Source organism: Theropithecus gelada, chromosome 1 (genome assembly GCF_003255815.1).
Source record: "Theropithecus gelada isolate Dixy chromosome 1, Tgel_1.0, whole genome shotgun sequence".
NCBI classification, from domain to species: domain Eukaryota; kingdom Metazoa; phylum Chordata; class Mammalia; order Primates; family Cercopithecidae; genus Theropithecus; species Theropithecus gelada.
In genome coordinates this window covers 160,573,578-160,595,980 of record NC_037668.1, presented here as the reverse complement: position 1 = coordinate 160,595,980, position 22,403 = coordinate 160,573,578, and the positions used below count along the sequence as shown (strand labels likewise).

Here is a 22,403-nt window from a genome sequence, read left to right as displayed (position 1 = left end):
GCACCAGTCCCCGTGGACGTGGATGCAGTTACCTCCCTGGGGTCATTTTACTCCAAGATATGGAGCCTGACTCCCAAGCTTAGAGCTTATTCCAGGCCATAGGCATTCGGGGTTCCTTCATTCTCAATGCTGACAACACCCCTCCTCAGGGAAGGATGGTCTGGTGAAGACCAACATCAATGCAGTCAGCCCTGAGGCCCAGAGGAGCTGACGTCTTCCATCCTTCTCCCTATCAAGTCCCAGCAACAATCTCCATGAAAAGCAAAAAACACACAGAAAATCTTTCCTTCCAAATCACTGCATCAACCTCTTTCCCAAGTTTTCTGCAGGGCGTGCCCTGGCGTGGCTGGCGTGGGTGAGGCTGCCAGTTGACTGCGGGGGACGTGCACAGGGCCCACCCAGGGCCCCAGGAGAGCCCCCAGTCCCCTCTCAGTTATGTGCCTGTGGTTCAGACCCATGGAATGTCAGGGCTGCAGTGAGCCCAGGTCCACTCCCCTTGTCTTACAGATTCCACACATCAAGCGCTAAATCCAAAACTGGCTCCCACAGCGCACAGCAAATGTACCACCCCACCTTCCACATGAGCTAATGCGTCCTCAGAGAAAGCAGACTCACATTTCAAATGACAGCCACCAGACCGCATCTGAAAGAGCTGAGGGCTTTTCTGGGAGGAAAAAATACACAAACTTAGAAATAGACTCATTCCAAAGCCAAAGAGCAATCATTTGGGATTTTCAGCTGCCCCAGACCCTCCACAGCCCCCTATCCTCCTATGAAAGCAGGCAGCTGGGGCTGTGGCCAGTTGGGGAAAGTTTAAGGCAAGCACAGGCAGGAAGGTAAATCTCAGGCAGCTCATCCCATGCTAAGCTGAGGAATATGTAGGTGTGACTTTGGTTCCCAGAAGCAGGCAGACTCCAGACCAGGGCCTCTATGCCCCCTTTCCTCTCCCTCCCTAACCCCGACGTGCACCTCCTTCCATTTCCCATTCTCCAGCCCCTCCTCAGAGCCCTCAGACCACTCTCGCAGGTCCATCAGTGGCTTTTCAGTGAGCCCCCAGCTTTCATCCTATTAGTGAGCCCGGGAGTAATTACGACTTCATTAGCCAAATAGGTTCTTGGTTCAGAGACTCCCTCCTACAAAACAAAACACACACCCGCTCCCCTCCATCTGAAGTCTGTCCCCAGAGGCCTGCAGCTAACAATGCAGCGGCTTCAGGGAAAGCCAGCAGGAAAGGGGGTAGGAGAGAGGGGAGGCCGGCCATGGGGAGGAGGCCCCCCGCTCTCCTCCAGGGCGCATCTGTCAGCTGGCCCAGGAGAGACCTGTGACAGGGAGAGGGATGACACTCCAGCAAATGAGGCCATGAACCCTCCGAGCTGTCTGCTGTCCCCTGCCCTCTGGCCTTGCTCACCCTTCCAGTTATGGGCTTAACCCATAGCCAGTGCACTTTGCAGATGGGCAGGCGGCCTCCTCAGCTGAAGGCTCTCTGGGCTAATGCCCAGGGCCTCCAGAGGGCAGGGTAGTCCCGGCTCCCCCGCCCCATCTCCCACCCCATACTTCAGCTGCTGCAGCTCCAGGAGCAAGGAAGCTCTGGGTCTGCCAGAAAGGACAAAGCTGTGCCCCCAACGCCCCTGGCCAGGGGAATTTTAGCCAGCCCGTGGCCACCAGACCTGGCAGGCAGGTCCTGGGAAAGATGCCACAACCCCCGGCCTCCTATCTGTCATCCCACATCTCAGCATTAGAAAGAGTTTTCTTTGAGTCTATATGAGTTCTGCATTGCAATTAAAACCATCCACACGGGCAATCGCATATCCTCCTTCTCTTTTCCTATTCTTTTAATGGATTTTAGGAGCATGGAGTCTAATCCTCCTGCCTCTAGGTGGGACCCAGCTAGCCTAGTCTATGCCAAGTCTTCCTGAGTTTCTCTAGCCACACAATGCTAATCACAATGTCCCGCCTCTTCTCCAGGTCATTCAGGATGAGGCCACACCACTTTCATCATTTTTTTTTTTTTTTTTTTTGAGATGGAGTCTCGCTCTGTTGCCCAGGCTGGAGTGCAATGGCATGATCTCAGCTCACTGCAAGCTCCACCTCCTGGATTCACGACATTCTCCTGCCTCAGCATCCCGGGTAGCTGGGACTACAGGCGGCTGCCACCACGCCCGGCTAATTTTTTGTAATTTTTAGTAGAGACGGGGTCTCACCGTGTTAGCCAGGATGGTCTCGATCTCCTGACCTCGTGATCCACCCGCCTCAGCCTCCCAAAGTGCTTGGATTACAGGCGTGAGCCACCGTGCCCAGCCCCCATCACTCTCACTGCCCACTCTCCACTAGGAGAAGGGGCAGGCTCCCTGCAGAAGCCTCCCGCACGTGCCTCTTTGTCCATGCAGCTTCCAAAGAGAACTGTCTGCTTCTTCTGGGGGCTTTGCATGTAACAGCTGACGAATTCTCATTCCTGCTGAGGGCCCCTCTGCTTGGGTCCTCCACCGGCAAGATGCCATCTGCTGAGGCTGGACCCAGAGGCAGAGGGATAGATGAGATTACCTCCAGACAGCCTTGCCATTTACGAGACTCCAAGCTATGTGCAGCCTTGGGCCTGGCTCTGGCTCTAACTTGACCCCATTCTGTCCCCAGGCCCGATGACTCGGCCTCCATCCTCCCTCCCCACCACCCCAATCTAAACCAGCCCAAAGGCCAGGCAAGAGGACCCCTGCTCCTTGCCCTTCAAGGAAAAGGAGTCCTCAGAGGCCAGCCCAGCTGTACACACTGCACCCCTGCTTGTGTTCCCTGAAAGCAACTGTCCTTTTGTTAATTCTGCCATTTCCCAAAGTACCAGGAGCATCTCATCTGACAGCCACAGCATCTGTTCTTCTTACTCTCCAGAAGGTTGGGTGGGAGCCGTGCCAGCTTTTCCTCAAGGCTCTCCCAGCCTCACGCTCCTTCCACCTGAGTTGGACACCCTGCTCACCTGGTCCCCTAGGGGCACCTCCAGTTCCCTCTCTGCATCCCTGGCTCCTGGCACCCCTTCCTATGACCACGGTTGGCAGCCTCGATAACCATCTCCCCTCCCGGGGTCAAGCTCACCTGGCCAAGCAGATGGACACCTATCCTGTACCTTAGGGAAAGTGGCTGTTTTCCATTTGAGGCCTGCCCAGGGCCCCTAGCAGGTATAGGAACCACAAGGTGCCAAGGAAGGGAGAAGACTCATGCTTGGTCCTTCCCAGGGCCCCCTCCCTCAGTGCACACACAGTCTTTGGAGCGCTCAATTAATTCCAAAGCAGTGAAGTTCTGGCTGGTCCCCCAGCCCATAAGACCCACTGGGAGTCCGGCCTGGCCCTACCCTAAGTTTTAGCATGGGGATCCTTCGGGCTGGGTAATTCTTAGGTGGTGGGGGTTTTCTTGGGCGCTGCAGGATGCTTAGGAGCGTCCTCACCTCTACCCACTAGACATCAACAACACACCTTCTACCCCACACACACTCCTATTGTGACAACTACAAATGCCTCCAGACCTTGCCAAATGGCTCCCTGGTCGACAACCACTGAGCTAAGGCAAAAAAGAAACCCAACACCTAAGTGTCAGTGACTGGCATCCCCCTGGTTTCTGATTCCTAGGCTGCAGGTGACAGAGGGATGGCTTAAACCAGGGATCAGCAAACATTTTCTGTAGAGAGCCAGATAGTAAATATCTTCAGCTTTGCTGAATGAATATCTTCATACAGCCTCTGTTGCAACTACTCAACTGCAGGTGTGGCATAAAAGCAGCCACAGACAATACATAAATGAATGAGCGTGGCTGTGTTCCAATTAATCTTTATTTATGAACACTGAAATTTGAATTTCATATGATTTTCACGTGTCACAACATCTTCTGATTTTTTCAACCATTTAAAAATGTAAAATGCATTCTTAGCACACTGTATGCCGCTGGCTTACAGGATCTCAGAGGGATCGAAACACCTGGGGCCCTGTTGACCGGCTCCTAGGAGATTAAGAAAGCCAAGGGCAGGGTTTGAAGTTGCGAATGGAGGACTGGTCCTCTAGGACAGGGAGGAGGATCATTCTTTGGCCCAGTAACTCCAGGTACTATTTTCAGTGGGGCAACCCCACTGACCTCAGCAGGACCAGCAACATAACCTGCAGTGTCCAGTGCAAAGTGAGAATACTAGGCCTCTTGTTCAAAAGTTATTGTAAATTCCAAGACAGCGGCAGAAGAGCATTAAACCAAGCATGGGACCCTTCTGAGCACAGACCACACACACCCTGGGGATCCAGAAAGGTGGACCTGGACCTCAGTCTACCTCCCAGGGAGGTCTGCACCCACCTCATAGCCTCTGCCAGCTCGGGCTCATCCTCTGACCCTGGTGGACAGCTTCTCCAATGGGCCCTGCATGATGACACCTGGCTGAGGCGGTGAATAAAGAGTGAAACCTGGCTCATGCTCCCCTCTCCATGCTGTGTGCCCTGGTGCAATTCTGCATCTGCTTGGGATAATTGGTTCTACTTAGGTTGGTACTGCTCCTGCTTCCAGGGCACCCAGGGTGGAGACAGAAGTAGCCAATTGTGCCCCAACATGGACCTGTCTACCTCCATTGTGAACCCCCAGAGAGGAACAGAATGACCCACTCATCCATTCATTTAACAAATATGTATTAGTGGGCGGGGTACAGTGGCTCATACCTATAATCCCAGCACTTTGGGAGGCTGAGATGGGTGGATCGCTTGAGCGCAGGAGTTTGAGACCAGCCTGGGCAACATGGTGAAACCCTGTCTTCACAAAAAACAAATTTCTTTACAAAAAACAACTAATCAGCCAGGTATGGTGGTGCATGCCTGTAGTCCCAGCTACCTGAGAGGCTGAGGTAGGAGGATGGTTTGAACCCAGGAGGCGGAGGTTGTAGTGAGCTGAGATCGAGCCACTGCACTCCAGCCTGGGCAACACAGCCAGACCCTGTCTCAAAAAACCAACAGAAAAAAACCCCAAATATATATCGGGCCTTTGACACTTTGCTCAGGGTACAAAGATATAAGATGCAGTGGTGGAGACACTCCATCTGCATAGAGATTAGTAAGCAGGATGCCTAGGAAAGGATAAGGGCACTACAGAGGGTCACTTACCATCTACAGGAAGAGCCGAGAGTGTGTCTGGAGAGAGACTGCTGGCCTACATCTTGAGAGCCAGGGGAATTTAACCAGGTATACATAAGACAGAAGAGTGCTATTACAAGCAAGGAACAGCACAAAGAGCGTGAAATGAGAGAGTCCAGCCCCTTCCAGAAATGGCAAGTGGGTCAATCAGGCTGGAGTAAGTCAGGAGAAGACAAGAGAAGAAGGTAGACTGAGGAAGGATCAAACTACACTATCCCAATGAGCCCTGTGTGGCATGGGAAGGAGCCTGGAATCTTACCTGGAGGCAAGAGATGCTGGAGAATTTTTAGCAGGAGAGTAACTCAATCTGATTTGCATTTTTGGTAGCTCATTCTGACTGCAGATCTGGAAAGTGAATGGGAGGGGTGAGACTGAAAGGCCTCGTGAGGACATAAGAATGCAGGTGAAAACTAGGGAGGGCCAGAGCTAAGACTGGGAGGAAGGCTGGGAAGGCAGAGGATGCATAGGAGAGGCCTTTCAGGGGCAACAGAGTCAGCAGGCCTGAGTGGTTGGCAGGACTTGGGGGTGGGGTTGAGGAGAGATCGGAGCCACAGAAGATGGAAAAGTCTGGAGGGTGCCACTCATGGAGGCAGATGTCCCCCCCAAAATAATATGTTAAAACCTAAACCCCTAATGTGATACCATTAGGAGGCAGGGCCTTTAGCAGGTAATTAGGTTGTGAGGGTGGAGCTCCTGTGAATGGGATCAGTGCCCTTATAAGAAGACACAAGAGAGCTTGCTCTGTTGCTCTCTGCCATGTGATGATCCAATGAGAAGACGGCCATCTGCACACCAGGAAGGGAGCCCTCACCAGACACTGTCTGCTGATGCCTTGATCCTGGACTTTTCGGCCTCCAGAACTGTGAGCAATACAATTCCATTGTTTCAGCCACCCAGTCTATGGTATTCTGTTAGCAGCCCAAGTTACTAAGACAGCAAGGAACCCAGGAGGAGCAGATAGAGAGGGTGAAAGTGTGTATCAATCAGGGTTTATGATTGGGCTTATGAAGTTTATTTCAAGAATTTGACTTACAATTTGGGGTCTGGCAAGTCAGTTTTCTGTAGGGCAAGCCAGCAGCCTGGAAACTCTCAGGCATGAACTGATGCTGCAGGCTTGGGGCAGAACTGCTTATGTCTCAGGGAAACCTCTGTGCTCCTTAGGCCTTTCAACTGATTGGATGAAGACTACCCCCATTATTGAGAATAATCTTACTTAAAGCCAACTGACTGAAGATGTTAACCATGTCTACTAAATGCCTTCACAGCGACACCTAGATTCATGTTTGATTAAATGACCACGTACTATATATAGACTTGCCACGTTGACCCATAAAACTGACCATCACAGGTGGGAGTTCGAATATCCTGTGGTGACATGAGAGGCCCATGGGCATCCAAGTGAAGACCTGTGGCTGGCCAGCACAGGTCTGAGCTCCATGTCGAAGGACCCCTCCAGGTCTCTGTCACCTCATCTACCACCTGCTGCAATGCCCGACTCGTCAGGCTTCCCACTTCCAGGTAGGCGTCTGCTCTGTGCACTCCACCTCCCTGCCACCCCACAGTAGACTCTTCAAAGCACAAGTCTCAGCCTTGCAGGTGTTGCTTACATCCTCAGATCCTTCCAACAGTTCCCCATTGAGCTTAATAAAGGCCCCAAGGGCTTATAATGCTCATCATGGACTGGCCCCAGCCTACCACTCCAGCCTCAGCCCTTCCTTGCACCCTCAACACCAGGCATGCTGACCAACTCCCTTTCAAATCTGCCACGCTGTCGTCACCTTTGCACAAGCTGTTGCTTCTTCCTGGCACCATCTCTTCCCTGCCTCCTCCAGCTCATACCACAAACACCTGGTCTACCTGATAAACTCAGAGTCTTCCTTCAAGACACAGTTAAAATGTTTTCTCACTCCCAAGCCTCCCTAGACCAAGGCTGATGCCCCTCCATGATACTTCGTGCCAACTTGGGTTAGAGCATTCACAGGATTGGATTCTGATTATTTGTACACGTCAGTCCCACCATTAAACTGTGAGCTCCTCACGAGTACTCACTGTGCCTTATTCTCCTCTGTATCCCCAGCACTTGGTGCAATATCTGATACAAGGTATCAGGATGAATGAATACAATATTTTCTAACAATTTCTGGTTATCATTTATTGAGCACATCTTTTGTGTCAAACACTGTGCTAGAAGCTTTCAGTCCTGAATCAGTCTAGGTTCTCAGTTGCAGGCAGCATAAATAGACTTTGGCCATTGTAAACAGAAATGGAATTCACCAGAAATCTATCAAGTCAATCATAGAATCAATGGAAAGACTAAAGAAGTCGACTGAGAAATTGGCAGGAGCCAACACAGACCAGCCAGCAGAGACAGGCTGAGGTCACAACTGGGCAACGTCCAGCCAGGACGCCACTGCTGGCATCACCCACACTGGACACTCCCTCCACTGATGCCAGAACCTTGAAATGCCCACTCCCTCCTCCACTACTGTCCAACATGTATGTGTACCCCGCCATGGCTGATCCACACAGCCTTTTGAAGCAGAGCCTCTCCTCTACTTTACAGACGATGAAATTGAGTCTTAGAAGCCTATGGTCACACAGCCAATCAATAAGGTGGATGGAATTGGAATCAAGATCTGTCTGACTCCAAGGCCTTCCAACCACTCTGCACTGTCTCCTTCCTGGGGGCACCACTGACATTGCTCTTCATGGAGGAGCTCCTTGTGTAATGCTATACAGCAGCCCCGAGATTCCACACTGACGTGGGCTGATTGAAACTACTTCCAAGAGGTTGTACATCAGACACCCAGAGATCCTGGAAAATAGGGGTCTGGATTAAGGCTCAGGGAGGCCTGCAGAATCTAGTACAGGACTCCAGTGTCCCCGCCTACCCTTTCCACCTCCCATGTTCCATGGCTCCCTATTAGCCACCCTGGGCAGGCTTAGTAAAGGACAGACAGAGCCAAAGGTTATCTGCTCTTCAGCCCAGCTCACTTCCAGGGTCATAGGTGCCCCCAAGACTGTTCTCTCATATCCTCTGGATGGCATGGCTCTTACCAGGTCCAAAAGATGCCCCCACCAGGAACATCCTCCTTAAACCCAGATGACCTGGGGGAGTCAAGGACAGAGCTCCAGGCAGGGAACCCACAGACCCAGTCCTAGCCCAGCTCCACCCCCACTGCTCTGTGCCCTTGGCCCAATCATTTCACCCTTCTGGCTTTGGTTTCTTTGTGACTCAGTCCCTCTCTACTGCCCTGCCCTCCTGCCCTCCCACCTTCCACACTAGCCAAATTGTTTCATAAAAAAAAGAACTCAGGGTTCTTTGAGCTCTTTGGAGAGACCACATAAATGCAGGGCATTATTAGCATCATTACTATTAAATATTAATAATGACATTAGCATCATCTATTATAAGCCTGAAAAAGGAACTGCAAGAGCTCCAGGTTGAAATGGCAAAGAGAATAATTAGGCCCCTCCGGGCCACAGACCCCTCTGGGCCCTCATGTGAAATTAGGAAGGCAAATGCAGACAGGGCATTGAGATCTTCCTTCCAGCACCGCTGCTAGGTCAACTGGGCTCCTCCAGGCATTACACAAATCATGCTCTTCCCAGGCCCCACTTCTTGGCTCCTGCCACACCACATGCCCCTATGCCAGAAACGTATTCCCCACCTCCTCTCTGTCCATCCAGGCTCAATTCAAGATGCACCCACCCACCCCCACTGAAACCTTCACCCACATCCTACCTCCCTCTCTCCTCATCCTCTGAATGTTTACTATAGCTATTCTCTTTCATTCATTCACCCAGTCAACAAATATCTATTGAGTCTCCATTATGCACCAGGCACAGTGCTAAGCAGGAGGGTGGGGGACTGGGAGAATACGGAGTGATGAGATAATCCCTACTTTCTGAATTGCATAGCTGAGGGAATGACCATCAGTATTTGATATGGCACCTTGTAATTCAAAGTGCTTTTAAAAACCATTATGTTTAATTCATGTATCCTCACTACCATCCTAGATAGGAGTAGGGTCATTCCTATTTTACTGATGAAGAAATGGATTCTCTGGGCAATTAAGTGTCATTCTGTTACCTGCCCAGTGTCATCCAGGTAAGAGTGACAGAGCTGGGACACAGTCCAGTTCTCTTGACTACAAATTCAGAGCCACCCCAACTACTTGCAGCCCTTCCTGTTCTGCCTCATATCCTTGTTTTACAGGAGGGGGAGGCTAAATCCCACAAGGGAGATCCTGGCATTTTCCGAGCACCTGCTGTGCTAGATACTTCACGTGTAATTCAGCACTCACATCAGCTCAGTGAGGTGTGTGTATTCATCCCCACATTCTGGGTGAAGAGGTATGCGGCTCGCCCATGGCCTCACAGCTCCTCAGTAGCAGGACTGGTGTCAAACGGGTCTGTCTGCAGAGCTTTGCCTCACGGCCATATCAGTCTTCCCCAGAGCTGTGGATGGACAGTCCTGTTACCACTGTTACACTGCTTCCAAAAAGGTCACCGGCACTTTGAAGACTGCATCCCCTGGCCCTTGGATCCCTACATTCCAGGCAGAGGAGCTGCTCCATAAATACATGGCCTCCCGGGAAAAGGGTCTGGGCAAAGATGCTGGTGGCTGAAGAGGCCAGGAGAGGAGAGGTGAGGCGGGGACTGGTGAGGAAAGAGACAGCAAAGCTGTAGCATCCTGGGGCCATGGCAGGGTCTCATCTCCTTCCCACTTGTCCCCAGGGACAGGGCCTAAAGGTCCTTTCTTGATCGGTTAGAGAGACCCACTGGACTCCATTACTATCAATCTTGTGCGGCTACAGTAGGAAGAAGCAGATGGTCGGGGCAGGGTTGGGTGGCCCTCAAAATGCCTTCTGACCCCCACCCACCACCACCAAGGGAACACCACATGTTTGCAGACAAATTTATAAGCCATTTGATTAATCACCTGATTATCTTCAGCAGGCCCTTTCTTGCCCTCCTTAAAAGTCTGTGGGGACTCAACTTTGAGATATGGGGTCCCAGTATGACATAGAGTCATACTGATTGGCCACAGAAAGGAGAGGCGGCCCTTATGGTCAGCTGCACTGAAGATTCTAGGCTCTGGCTGTCATCAAAGAAGAAGAAACTGTTCTGCCCCCTATTTTGCCCACCTCAAAAGAACAGACAGTAGGTAGCTGGAGTCCACAGCATGGTGGCTAAGCCAGGATGCTGGAGGCCGATCCCAGCCCTCACTTTGTCATCTAGGCTGGAGTGCAGTGGCACGATCACAGTTCACTGCAGGCTCACCCTCCCAGGCTCAGGTGATCTTCCTATCTCAGCCTCCTAGGTAGCTGGGACTATAGGTGTGTGCCACCACACTGGCTACTTTTTGTGCGTTTTTTGTTGAGATGGGGTTTCGCCACATTGCCCAGGCTTCCACTCGTTTACTGTTTCCTTTGAGTAAGTTCCTTACTCTTACTGAGCAGCATCTGAAAAATGAGTATAATAAGAACATGGACCTCTTGGGCGAGTAATTCAGATAACGCATTTAGCACAGCTCCTGGCATATGGGAGGCATTCAAAACAGATATTATTTCTGTTATTATCAAGCTAATGGGCCCCATGAGCAAACCTCAGCCTGCACCCCCAAATGCCCACCCCACTCTCTCCTCAGGAACAGGAGTACCTCAAGGCCTGGTGGTGCAGATCCCCCTAATCCCCCCAGACTCATTCATACCAGACTTCACCGAGAGCTTCAGACAAGTGAGAAGATGAGACATTGGGAACTGTCTCCCCATCCAAGTCTAGGCTTGGCAAATGTTCTTGTTTTCACTTATTGTGTCTGCCAGCGTCCACATGGAGCATGCTGGTTGCATTGAGATCTGAGTCTTTGAGACCCAAGTCACCTGTGCTAATGACCCTCCCCAGAGAGCCAGCTCCTACCACAGGGTAGCAGCTGTCCTAAAATAGAGTCACAAAGACAGCTGTCTCCGTCTAGAGCAATCCTTGCAAGCATTTTCAGACAGTTGGTTCCTGGGCCAGCCAATTTCCTGGCCCATCAGTCCCCTGCAGCAGACATAGCATCCTTTTCTTGGCAAGGACCTGTTCCTGCCGGTTTCTGCTGGGAGAGAACTTGCAGAGCCTCTCTTTGGAGCCCAGGCGAACTTGAGTGGTGTCAAAGAGCAAGGTTCACCTCAGGAGCTCAGAGCCAATGTACCAGCCCTCAGACATACAGACAGGCAAGGACAGTGTGGGCAGGGGCAGGAAGGGAAAGATATCCTGGCAAGGGGTTGATGTGTCTATCTACATAACATTCAACGTTATTTAAGAAACATCATTAGCAAAATTCAAGTCCTCCCCATCAGGAACAAAGAAGACTGTCTCTCAAGTTGGGCAAGACCTTTGGAGGGGCTCAGAAGGAAGGGAGGGGAGCGTATGTGGGGACTGGGCAGGCATTCCAGCCTTGGGGGCTGAGCAGCAGAACTTCCCCGACTCCTTCTCCTTTTCCAGATCCTCTCATTCTGGCCCAGATCCCCAGGACCTTCTCCACTCAGGGAGACATGGAGCCATGATCCAGGCTTGACAGGTATAGCCATTTAAAACTGGGAGGCTGGCCTGGCCCTGCCAGCTGTTGCAGCAGCTGGACTGCTCACCGATCTTGCCTGTGCAAGCTGGACAGCAGGCAGATCAGAGGGGGGTGAGACAACAGTGACAGCCTGACAGGGCCGACTGGTGCTGCAGATGGCTGGTCCCTCCGCCTCCGGGCCACAGCCTTCCTGGGCACTCCCTCATGTGACAGGAGCAGGGCAGGAGAAATGCATCGCTGACAAGGGTGAGCACTTAGAATCTCAGAGCTGGCGGGACTGTTTCCATTTTTAATCCCTTCAGGTACCAGTGAGGCTCAGAGAGGGCAGGGCACTCAGCCAAGCACACACAGCCAGTTGGTTGCGGAGCCCAGAGAATACTTCAGACACCCAGACCCCTAATCCAGGGAATTTTTCATGACATTGCACTGCTGGTTGCTTAAAAATGGGATTGGATCCAAACCTACTGATGCACAAAAGTGTCCAAGATCAGTTACACAGTGAAAAGTGTTTTGCCAGTCCTACTGTTTTATGTCATCACTTTTGTGTGAAATAACCCTAATAACCCATGTAATTGTATACATGAAAATCATAAACCTGGGGGCATGTGCTTAAATGTATTAAGAGCAGTGGTTGAGGGACTTTCACTATGTATTTTTAAATGTCCTCTAACATTTAGATATTTTGACAAAAAGCTCAAACTACTTTTGAAGAAGGGAAACAATAAAGAGGAACATGGGGTGGACCGGGAAACAGAGACAGCCCCTCCCTCCCACTTGCCCCACAGAGCAAGCTGGGGTTTCTGGTTTGGATCTGTTCCTCTGATAGAGGATTTCTGGGGAAACAAGGAGGTTTGGCTCCATGGGTCTCCAGGATTTGAGGGGTAAGAGCCACTTTCTTTTCCCTCCTCACCCCGCCCCTCTCCTGCCCCTTCGGCCCTGGGCACTAGAAGTGTGGCTGGGCAGGATCGGGAGGACAGGCGGGCCAGACAGCGCCCCGCGGCCTGTCCAAGAGCCGCCCATGCATTATGGAAGACGCGCGCTGGGCTCGCTCCCTGGTCCTTAAATGACAGCAAATGAGGTAAAGCCAGGAGGGTGGGGACGGAAGGGGGGTGGGAGGGGGGCAGAAGGAAGCCATCTCCAGGGCCCCCGAGCGTTGGCTGAGGACCGGAGCCAGCCAGTGAGCGGAGCTTGGGAGAGGGAGGAGCACATCTTGATGCAGAGATGCTGCAGTGGCTCCGGGCGCGCTCACACACACACGCGCCCTCACCCGCCACCGCCGCCGCGGCCGCCGCCGCACCCGGACAGCGAGTGGCTGAGGCCGCCAGGGCCCAGAGGAGGGTGGCCCAGGGGCTGGCGGCCCGGCCAGCCCTGGCTCACCGACTCGGGCAGCGTCCACCTGCCCCAGCCAACACCCTTCTCTAGCCCCAGGTAGGTGCCAAACGCTTTTGTCTTCTCCAACCCAGGGGCTTCCCCGCGCGTTGTCATGGGCCAGGGCTCCCGGCTCTGTTCCTGTAAATATCCCCCTTGTAACTTGGGAGGGAACAGGGACAGGAACGCTAGCAGGTTGGGGCCATTCTGACTTCTCCCCTTAGCCCCTGTCTACCTCAGGGTGGGTGCTGGGGCTCCCCTCCGCCCTGTCTACGTGGGCGGCATCCCGCAGGGCTCTATCAGGCCGAGCTTGGCGGAAAAGCTGGACCCCAGGAGGATGTCCAGGAATTCCAGTTGGCCAGCGGGCAGTGGCAGCTGCCTGTGGAGAGGGCAGTTTCTCCTGGGCCGGCCCTGGGCACCCGGTCCAGGACAGGACCAGTCCATTCGGCCAGGCCCTGGGCCCTGGCCTGTCCCAGAAGTCCCTGCATGGAATTGAGCCGGAGTCCTCAGATTTGAGGTTACCCAGGGTCTACCTCTGCAGGGTGACCTCTTTGCAAAGTCTTGCTTCAGTTGGACGGAGGGGGAGGCTGTGGAAGAGAGAGGGGAGAGTGGAGCACAAGTTTGGGCAAAGGCCTGTCCAGGAACTGGGACTCGGGGAGGAGAGTCCTGAGGCCAGTCACATCCCAAAAGGCGAGAGGCTGGGGCCACCAGGCTGAAATTCCTTTCCTTCCCTTCCCCCTCCCAACCTTAGCTTCTCCTCAAATCCCTCCCCTCTGTCCTCACTGGTGGGAGGGAAGGATTTGCACAAAGTTTGGCTTTCCAGTAAGGAAAGGGGCTGGGGCCAGAGTGGTGTGGGGAGGGGAGGGGGCAGAGCTGGGGGGTTCTGGAAAGAGAGGGAAGTCCTTCTGCCCAGCACCATGGGGCTTACGTAATGGGCTAGAGGTGGGGGGCAGCCCCAGCCGGTATGTGTCCGGAGCTGAATCCTGTCACCTTCTCCAAGAGGGTCTCTCAGGTCTGGGAAGCAGTGGGACATGGAGGAGGCAGTGCCTATGGAAGGAGAGAGTCCTGCTGCTACTTGGAGACGGAGTCGGGCACCCTCTAGCCCCAGACCACTGGGGGCTGAGCCTGTGTCCTAGGGGTGGGGGGATCCAGTGAGATCAGGAGGGAGTGGGGTTGTGCATGCCATGGCCCCAGCCCTGGAGAAAGGTGGGTTTCAGCATCTTTTCCCTCTGCTCAGAAAGAGGTGGGAGGAGGAACAGCCCAAGAAACCCAGTGCACAGGTGATGTTCTGGTCTCGTCTGGGCAACAGTTTCAGCCTCCTCTTCCAACTCTCTGGCCAAAGACCCCTCAGCTCACTTAGGCTCCAAGTCTCTCTGCCTCCTGGTCCCGCTCAGAGGGGCCGAATGAGCCACTGGAGATCGAGTGCAGCAAAAGGTGGGCCACCTGTGGGAGAGGCTGCTGTGACAGCACCTCCCGGGGGTGGGGCAGGGAGATGGCCTGGAGGTCACAACAGGTGCCCTCACTCCTGGCCTTGGGAGAAGGGAGCTCTCCCCTTAAAGACAGCAGCATCCAAGCCCCTCCCCAGGGTGCCCACCAGTTAACCCTTTTCTAGCCAAGCTGCAGAACCACAGACAGGGCTTTTGCCACAAGGTCGAAGTCCTTCCTAATCGCCTGTGGGAGTCCTCAGCCAGTAAGAGGGAGGCAGCAGGTGAGACAGACAGGAAAGGGCCCCTGAGCCAATGATGTCAAAGTCACCCAAGGTCCACCTGCCTCACGGGTGCAGAGACCGCGGTGCTGACACCATGAGCAGTGAGGGAAGCAGAGGCACACTGCTCATGGAGATGAGTGCCCCAGACTCCGGGAGCCTGCTCTCATTCCCGGCTCTCTCTCTCTTACTCTCCTTCCTTCCTCTACTCCTTCTTTCCTCGCACTCCCTTCTCTGGTCGCATGTACTCCACCGGCTTCGGCCCTAGGCCTCCCCCCCGCCCACCATTTCCCCTGCCAGATTTCACTCCTTATGCAACTCCATTCCAGCACCTTCTCTGCCAGCAGTTGTTCAAATAGAGGCACATGTGGGATGGACCTCCAAGGAATTGTGCTCAACGGGGTGGTTGCACATCTCGTCTCTGGCTGACCAAACTTACGCCTTAGGAGCATGTACATAGACAGAGGACCCCAAGGCATCCTTTCTGCCTCTAAAGCCACCAGGGAAGCAATGCGTTTGGGGTGGTTTGGAGGATGCGTAGTCCCCTCTTCAGAAACCTCCTCGAGCCAAACGTTGGTGAGAAAGCGTATTTCAAAGACAATCTCTAAGCCTGGGTGTGGGTGGTATTTGTATTTTTGGAGGGATTCCTAGGGCAGAACCAGGGGGTTGGAGAAGAGGTGGTTGATACGCAGGGGAGGAAGAACCACAGCAAAGAAAATGCCAGGGAAGCCAGAGGGACTTAAGTTAGACTGCAGGAGATACTTCGTGGCTAGAAGGGTGAGCCATGAAGAGGTGGGGCAGTCTCCTTTCAGATGACTCTAAGGATGGTGTGGAGAACTGGGGTCTGGTCCAAGGTTAGAGAGTCCTGCCTAGAGGCAAAGGTTGGGCTGGTTGACCCTGTAAGTTTCTTCCAACTTCCAGTAATCCTGTTTCAAATGGTAAAAGGTGGATGTGACTCAGGAATCCATAAGAAGGCAGACATCCTTTTCATTCCCTCATGCATGCTGGCCACCCCTTCATCCCTCAGGACCACAACCCCAATCTAGACCAACCCCCCCAGAGGCTGTTGCTAACCTGGAACGTTTATGGGAGTTTCTGTGGGCTCTGTGTCCTGATGGTAATCATCCTGGAGTAAGTGCTTTCTTCAGTTTGATGATTCCTTGCTACAAGATTAGCCCATGTTTCTTTGTTTACCAAAGAGGATGCAAACAAAAGCAAGGTGTGTAATGTTCTCACCCGAAACCCGAACACCTTCCATCCCAGGACACATTCAGGCCCAAACACATCTCAGCGTCCTTCTTACCCAATGAGCCATTAAGTTCCCTACTTAGATGGGGAAGTCAACGCCAGCCTCTCACACACACCCATTTAGTCAAACCTGCTGGGTTTCCTCCAGCCCAAACCCACATCTTCTCAGTGCCTGCCACCCTCAAGGACCAAGGGGTTCTCCCACCCTGTGCCTGGCTGGAGGGCAGCCTTCCTGCAGTGCTGCCCAAGAGGTGAAGCTAATCTGGACCCCAAATCCAAAGGAAACTAGCTTGAGAGGAGGAGCAGTTTGGACCCCACCTCCACCAGGCTTAAGTGCTGAACCACTTTGGAGGAAGCTGTCTAGGAACTGGGGGGAGCCTCCTTGCAGCAGAGTTGCGGGGACATGCAGAAATTGCTCTGCTAATGCAGGAGGAAATTTTCTTCCTGATTTGCTTCTTCAGAAACAAGTTGAAACCATTGTTCTTATGCCTGGCATCTCAAAAAGGGATCCTTCTGAAGTGCTCATTCACTGCTTTACACCACACACAGAGCAGGGCAGGCAAGTAGGAACACCTATGGTCTGGGGATGGCTGGCTCCTGATCCTGAGCTTCCCAGGAGGACGGAAGCCTCTCCTCTTCTGTCCACTCCCTACTTTATAGGGTCTCTTTGTTAGAGTAGGTCTCTCTTGCAGGGGCAAAGACTCTAGGCTCAGATCAAGGGCCAGACTCCCCCCTGCCCAATGCTAGAAGCTCAAACAAACCCATGAGCCTGGGAGCCACAGCTGTCCCCAGAGGGCACATCAGCACGAGGGCTGGGCCTCAGGGAAGCAGCTGCAGTCACAAAGAGCCTGCAGACAGAGCTGAGCAGCACACAGAGAGGGCTAAGGAAGGACAGGGCTGCATATCTCCCCTAAGGATGTCTGCAGCTCAGGGTACCACAGAGACCCCTCAATCACAATCCTTCACCCCGCACCTTCCAGCTGCTGCCTGGCCTGGCACGCTGAGATCCTAGCAGCCCCCACCCATGCCACCGCAGGGCCCTGTACTGACCAGAGGCACATGGGGATGGTTCAGACCTTCCTGGAGGATGATGGTGCTTGCCTCCTGGGCAATTCTTGTCTTAGGCAAAGGAAAGGGTACTGATCTTAGATCCCACCAGGCAGGAGGTGAGGGCGGTTGAGAAGGAGTACCTGTCTTGGCCGCGTGAGCCCCTGAGCACATTGTACCAGGTATAACTCTGTCATGGGGGCTGTGTCCTTGTGCCCTAGTCTGGGGTGGTGTGCTAGTGCTTACCTATGACCGTTGCACCTGTGGGGTGTAAGAGGAGGGAGGCACCTGCCCAGGAGATTGTGGGTTTGTCAGTCTCCTAAATACATATGAGTGCCACCTGGATGTTGTGACTGTATAGAAGTAAGCCAGACAGTTACAGTGGCTGTGGACACAGGGCTGTGAGATTTCTGTTTTAAGATCTGATCTTTCCTGAGCACTCACTATGAGCCTGTGACGGTGCTGACCTCACAGCAGTCCCATGAAGCAGGTCCTACCCTTCTCATCCCACTCTTGCAGATGGGAGAGTAAGGCTGGGACTGGTTAAGAAATGACTGTGATAACCAGGATTATACTAGTTGGTTGTATTAGGGGTATGCTAGCTAGACAGCACCAGGCAGGTTGACCCAATAGCCTGCCCTGTTAACCAGTGTGCTGTTTTATAGGATAGAGGTCAAGCGGGGACCTGAAGGGCTCCTCGAGTACCTTGTAGGCTGATAATAAATCACTTAGTCTCTGCCCACAGCTGGGCTCCAAACTCTCCTTTCCTACCACCATCCATCGGAAGTTGCCAAATCTCTCATTGCTCTCCAATCTCCATCACTGGGGAGAAGAGGAGAGAAATTCAGGACCAGGAGCTGGGCGTCCCAATAGGCAGCACTCTGGGGTGGAGGGTGTACCTTTTATTTTCTGACTGGCTCCGTGCAGGGGGCCTTACCCCAGAAAACCCTGTCGTGTGTTGGAGCCCCACTCACAGCCTTCTGTCCCCCAGCTGTCCCCCAGGCCCTTTGTTTCCTGGGCCCGACAATTCAGCCAGCTCCCCCTGGTGCCCTGAACCCCCCAGCAGTCCACTCCCCCATGTGCTGGTGCCTCGCAGGACCAGCCCCTGCTGATGACAGCCTGTGCTCGCCTGTGCCAGTCTGCGCCTGTACCCCTGCACCAGGGCAGCTGGCCTGGGCGAGACTTGGCTGGCTTAGGGCTCGCAGGGCCAGCTCTGGGCCTGGCATAGCTCCACTCCAGCCTTGCTCCTGACGAAAAGGCCTCCTCCATCCTGGGCATTCTAGAACGCATAATAGGGCAGATGGTATGGGGAGATGACTGATCGGTGAACTCATGAGCACATCCTAGGCTGCACTCAGGTGGTCAGGGAGCTCTGTAGAGGCAGTAACTTTATTACTGTCTCCCTGTGCTTAGCACAATGCCTGGCACATAGTCAGTAAATACTGTGATGGAAATGAATGCAGGGCAGGACTGGATGCCAACTGCCTCACCTTTAGGGAGGCAACGAGCTCCAACCTTTAGTCCAGACTCTGCGTGTGTGTGTGTGTGTTTTCACCCAAGGCTGTGGCACACAATGGAGCTCAATATACATCTGATCAGGCTGATGGGTCTCCGGCGCTCCCCGAGGGCAAGCCCTGGTGCTCCTGGATCCCGGCCCCTCCCCCGCAGTCTCCTCTAAGGCTGTACATCTTGATCCCTGGAGGGTACCCAGGATCCTTGGGCTGGATTATTCGTGATTACCCACGGTAATTACTTATGGTAATAGAGATAACAGACAATCGTGACTACTGGAGGTGGAGGCGAAGGATCTATGATGCAAACCTCCTGGTGGGTTGCAGGGAAACAAGGCAAGGGGCTGAGTCCTCACACCCGAGACACACACACACACACACACACACACACACACAGACAAAGACCAGACATCATCATACACAGACACATGCATACATGCAGACACAAAACTCAGATCACACATATACACAGAGACATATAGACACAACAGACAGACACCCACAAGCATTATATCCATGCACACTGGGACATAAACACGCACACACACCCAGCTCTCCCCAGCACTGCTGTGGGAGCTAGGGACTCCAGGTAGGAATCTGCCCAGAGGCTATCCCGGAGTCTCTAGCCCCTGGTTGTCTGTCTCTGCCTTGCTCTGGCACATTCAGTACAAGTGCCTGGAGCCCAGGCTCCTCCCCAGGCCGGCACCCTGCCCCCAGTGAGCTCCCGGGCCTGGCAGGCTGGCACAGAGCAGGGAGCAAACGATGATTGAGCACCTTCTCCGTGCCAGGCATCAGGACTCAGCACACCAGTGCCAACGGGGTGATTTTCCAACTTTTTGGAGCCATGAAGTCCTTTGTTTAAAGGGAACTTCATAGGAAAGTCCTGTATATAAAGCAGATACAAGTGGAGCTGCTCTGGCTGGAGCGGGGAAGGAGTCTGGAGCCCCATGCTCTCTCCCTAGTCTCCCATGGTGGCCCTGAGACAGGTGCAAACAGCTCCAAGACTTCAGAGCAGTTTGAAAACCACTGCAAGGCACTCTAGCACCTCATGGAACCCTCCAAAGAACTCTGTAAAGTGCATGTGATGATCTCCACTTTGCAGATGAGAAAATTGAGTCTTCACAAGGGGCATTAACCTGTCCAAGCTCACGAAGCTGTTCAGAGATGAAGTCAATATTAACAACTCCTGTTCATCAGATTCAAATCCTGGAAGGTCCCAACACCTCTCTATTCTGAGGATGACTCCCTGCATTTGTATAGCATCCAGGGACATATGTCTGTGATTTCCCCTGACCAGATACCGCGCTGACCCTAGAGCTCTGAGTGTGTGTGTGTATGAGAGAGAGACAGAGAAAGAGAGAGAGAGAGACAGAGAAAGAGAGAGAGAGAAAGAGAAAGGGAGAGTTTGCCTTGGGGTTGCCCCCAGAAAGCACAGAAGACCTGTCAGCCCTGTCAAGTATATATAGACTGTCCCTGACTTATAGTGACTTGACTTACAATTTTTCAAATTTACGATGGTGCAAAAGCAATACACATTCAATGGAAACCATACTTCGAGTATCCAACAACTATTCTGTTTTTCACTTTTAGTACAGTATTCAATACATTACATGAGATACTTAACACGCTATTGTAAAATAGGCCTTGTATTTGGTGACTTTGTCCAACTGCAGGGGAATGTAAGTGTTCTGAGTACATTTTTTTTTTTGAGATGGAGTTTTGCTGTTGTGGCCCAGGCTGCAGTGCAATGGCTCACTGCAACCTCCGCCTCCCGAGTTCGAGCGAGTCTCATGCCTCAGCCTCCCGAGTAGCTGGGATTACAGGGATCTGCCACCATGCCCAGCTAATTTTTGTATTTTTAGTAGAGATGGGGTTTCACCATGTTGGCCAGGCTGATCTCGAACTCCTGACCTCAGGTGATCCAGCCGTCTCAGCCTCGCAAAGTGCTGGGATTACAGGCGTGAGCCACGGTGCCCGGCCTTCTGAGTACATTTAAGGTGGGTTAGGCTAAGCTATGATGTTCAGTAGATTAGGCGTATTAAATGAATTTTCGACTTACGATATTTTCAACTTTTGGTGAGTTTATCGGGATGTAACCCCATCGTAAGTCAAGGAGCATCTGCATGAGCCCCATCACGTGTGCTCACGCATGTGTTCACTGGCTCCTGGAGGCATATAATCACAGTTGTTCTTGACCAGTTAAATGCAACATACAAGTAACAACTATGATGTGCCAGGTACTTTGCTAGGCATAGGTAATACCAAAATGAACACAACACAATCACTCCCCTGGGCAGCTCAGAACCTTCTAATGGAGACGGACACAGGTCCACAGGCAGGGTACCAAAGGTGTAGTCAAGAACAGAGTGAACTGAATTCTTTGTGCAGACAGGGGCATCTTAGGCACTTCCTGGCAGGGATGAGACATGGACAGGGCCTTGCAGGAGAGACTGCCTTGCCCAGGAAGGGCATTACGGGAGAATGGAGATAGATGGGCTGGGGGAATGTCAGAGGGGTTGTAAGTGCAGAATGTCTTCAGTTCAAGTCTGGAACTGAGAGTGGCAAGGACAGGGAGGAACAGGTATTCAGGGAGAATTGGCACCTGGGCACCCTGCCTGTCAATGGGAAGTGGATATGAGGCTGCAGTCGGGGTGGAGGAGAGAGTGCCATCTGCTCCAACGCCCTGCCCTCTGCAAAACACCCAGCTTCTTGGCTTCCTTGCCCATATCCTTCCTGACAGGCCCTGGGGCCACCTCTCCCTTCTCTTCCCCCAGGCTCCTTTGGGTGCCAGCTGTGGCTGTGAAAGAGGCAGGAAATGGTTGTGGGGTGATCAGCTGTGGAGGGTTAAAGGGGTTCGGGAGCTCTCTTCCTGAGGGACTACAGTGTGATGTGAGACAGGGCAGACCCTGAGCTTGCACTGGCTTTCAGCCCCTGCACAGGCCCAAGGCGCAATCTTAGGTCCTCTGCAGCCTTCCTTCTCCACCCGGGTCCCCATCCAGGGGACAGCATTCCCAGGCCCTTGGCCACTCTGCATTCTAGGGGCATCACCAGAGGCGGAACACTGAGATCCAGAGATGGGAGGGGTCTTGTTGGCAGTTTGCAAAAGGGCCCCCAGCCGGGCTCTCTCCCCAAGCCCTGACCCCCTCCTGCTGCTCTTAGTTTTCTGCAAAGAGGGCAGGCAGAGCAGAGCAGCAGAATCTGCAGCCGGGCTTACTGATCCCTGTGGAGGCTCTGAGCCCAGTGACCCAGGTTCACTCTGATAACCAGTAACTGGAAAGCAGGCCCCTGACATTCCACACTCCCTTCTGAACTAGGAAAGTCCTCTCAGGGACTGGGAGTGAACGGGGAGGCTGGCTCTGCCCCTGCCCTCACCTCCCAAGAGGAGGCCCCATCTCTCAGACTGATGGGACAGGTGTCTGACTTGCTCTCAGCAGCTACAGGGAACAGGTTCTTCTCCAGAGCTCAAGGATTGAACCAAGCCTCAGCTCATCTCTGTGAAAGAGGGAGGCTCCTCTGGGAGCTGCGTTAACTCTTTTGACCCAGAAAGCCTGTTGGGCCCCTTCACCCATCTGGTTGGGGGCATTGCTAATGGGGCCAAGGTCATGACTCCGCTGGTAAGAGGGTGTGGACAAATCAGTGAGACCCCTCCTCACTGCTAGGAAAACAAGACCGGGAGACTTAAGGCAGCTCCCAGAGGGGTTTATTAGCCCCCACCCAGACAGCTGAGGGGAATAGGCAGGGGGAAAGTCGGCCCCAAGCCTGCCTGCCAGAGGAAGACGTTACTGACTTCCAACCCAGGCAAGGGTCCTGTTCTC

At 53.1% G+C, this 22,403-nt stretch overlaps 1 protein-coding gene across 2 annotated transcripts in view; it reads left to right on the top strand.

The window, feature by feature from the left end:
• Positions 1 to 12,683: 12,683 nt before the first annotated feature.
• CNTN2 (contactin 2) overlaps positions 12,684 to 22,403 on the top strand; it is a 34,869-nt gene continuing 25,149 nt past the window's right edge. The window contains exon 1 of one of the 2 annotated variants that reach the window (XM_025379927.1): positions 12,684 to 12,787. The gene's annotated coding sequence lies outside the window, so the exon portion shown is untranslated. Of the gene's footprint in view, positions 12,788 to 12,868; positions 13,138 to 22,403 lie in introns of those variants that run through there. The other variant, XM_025379917.1, reaches the window with a different exon arrangement.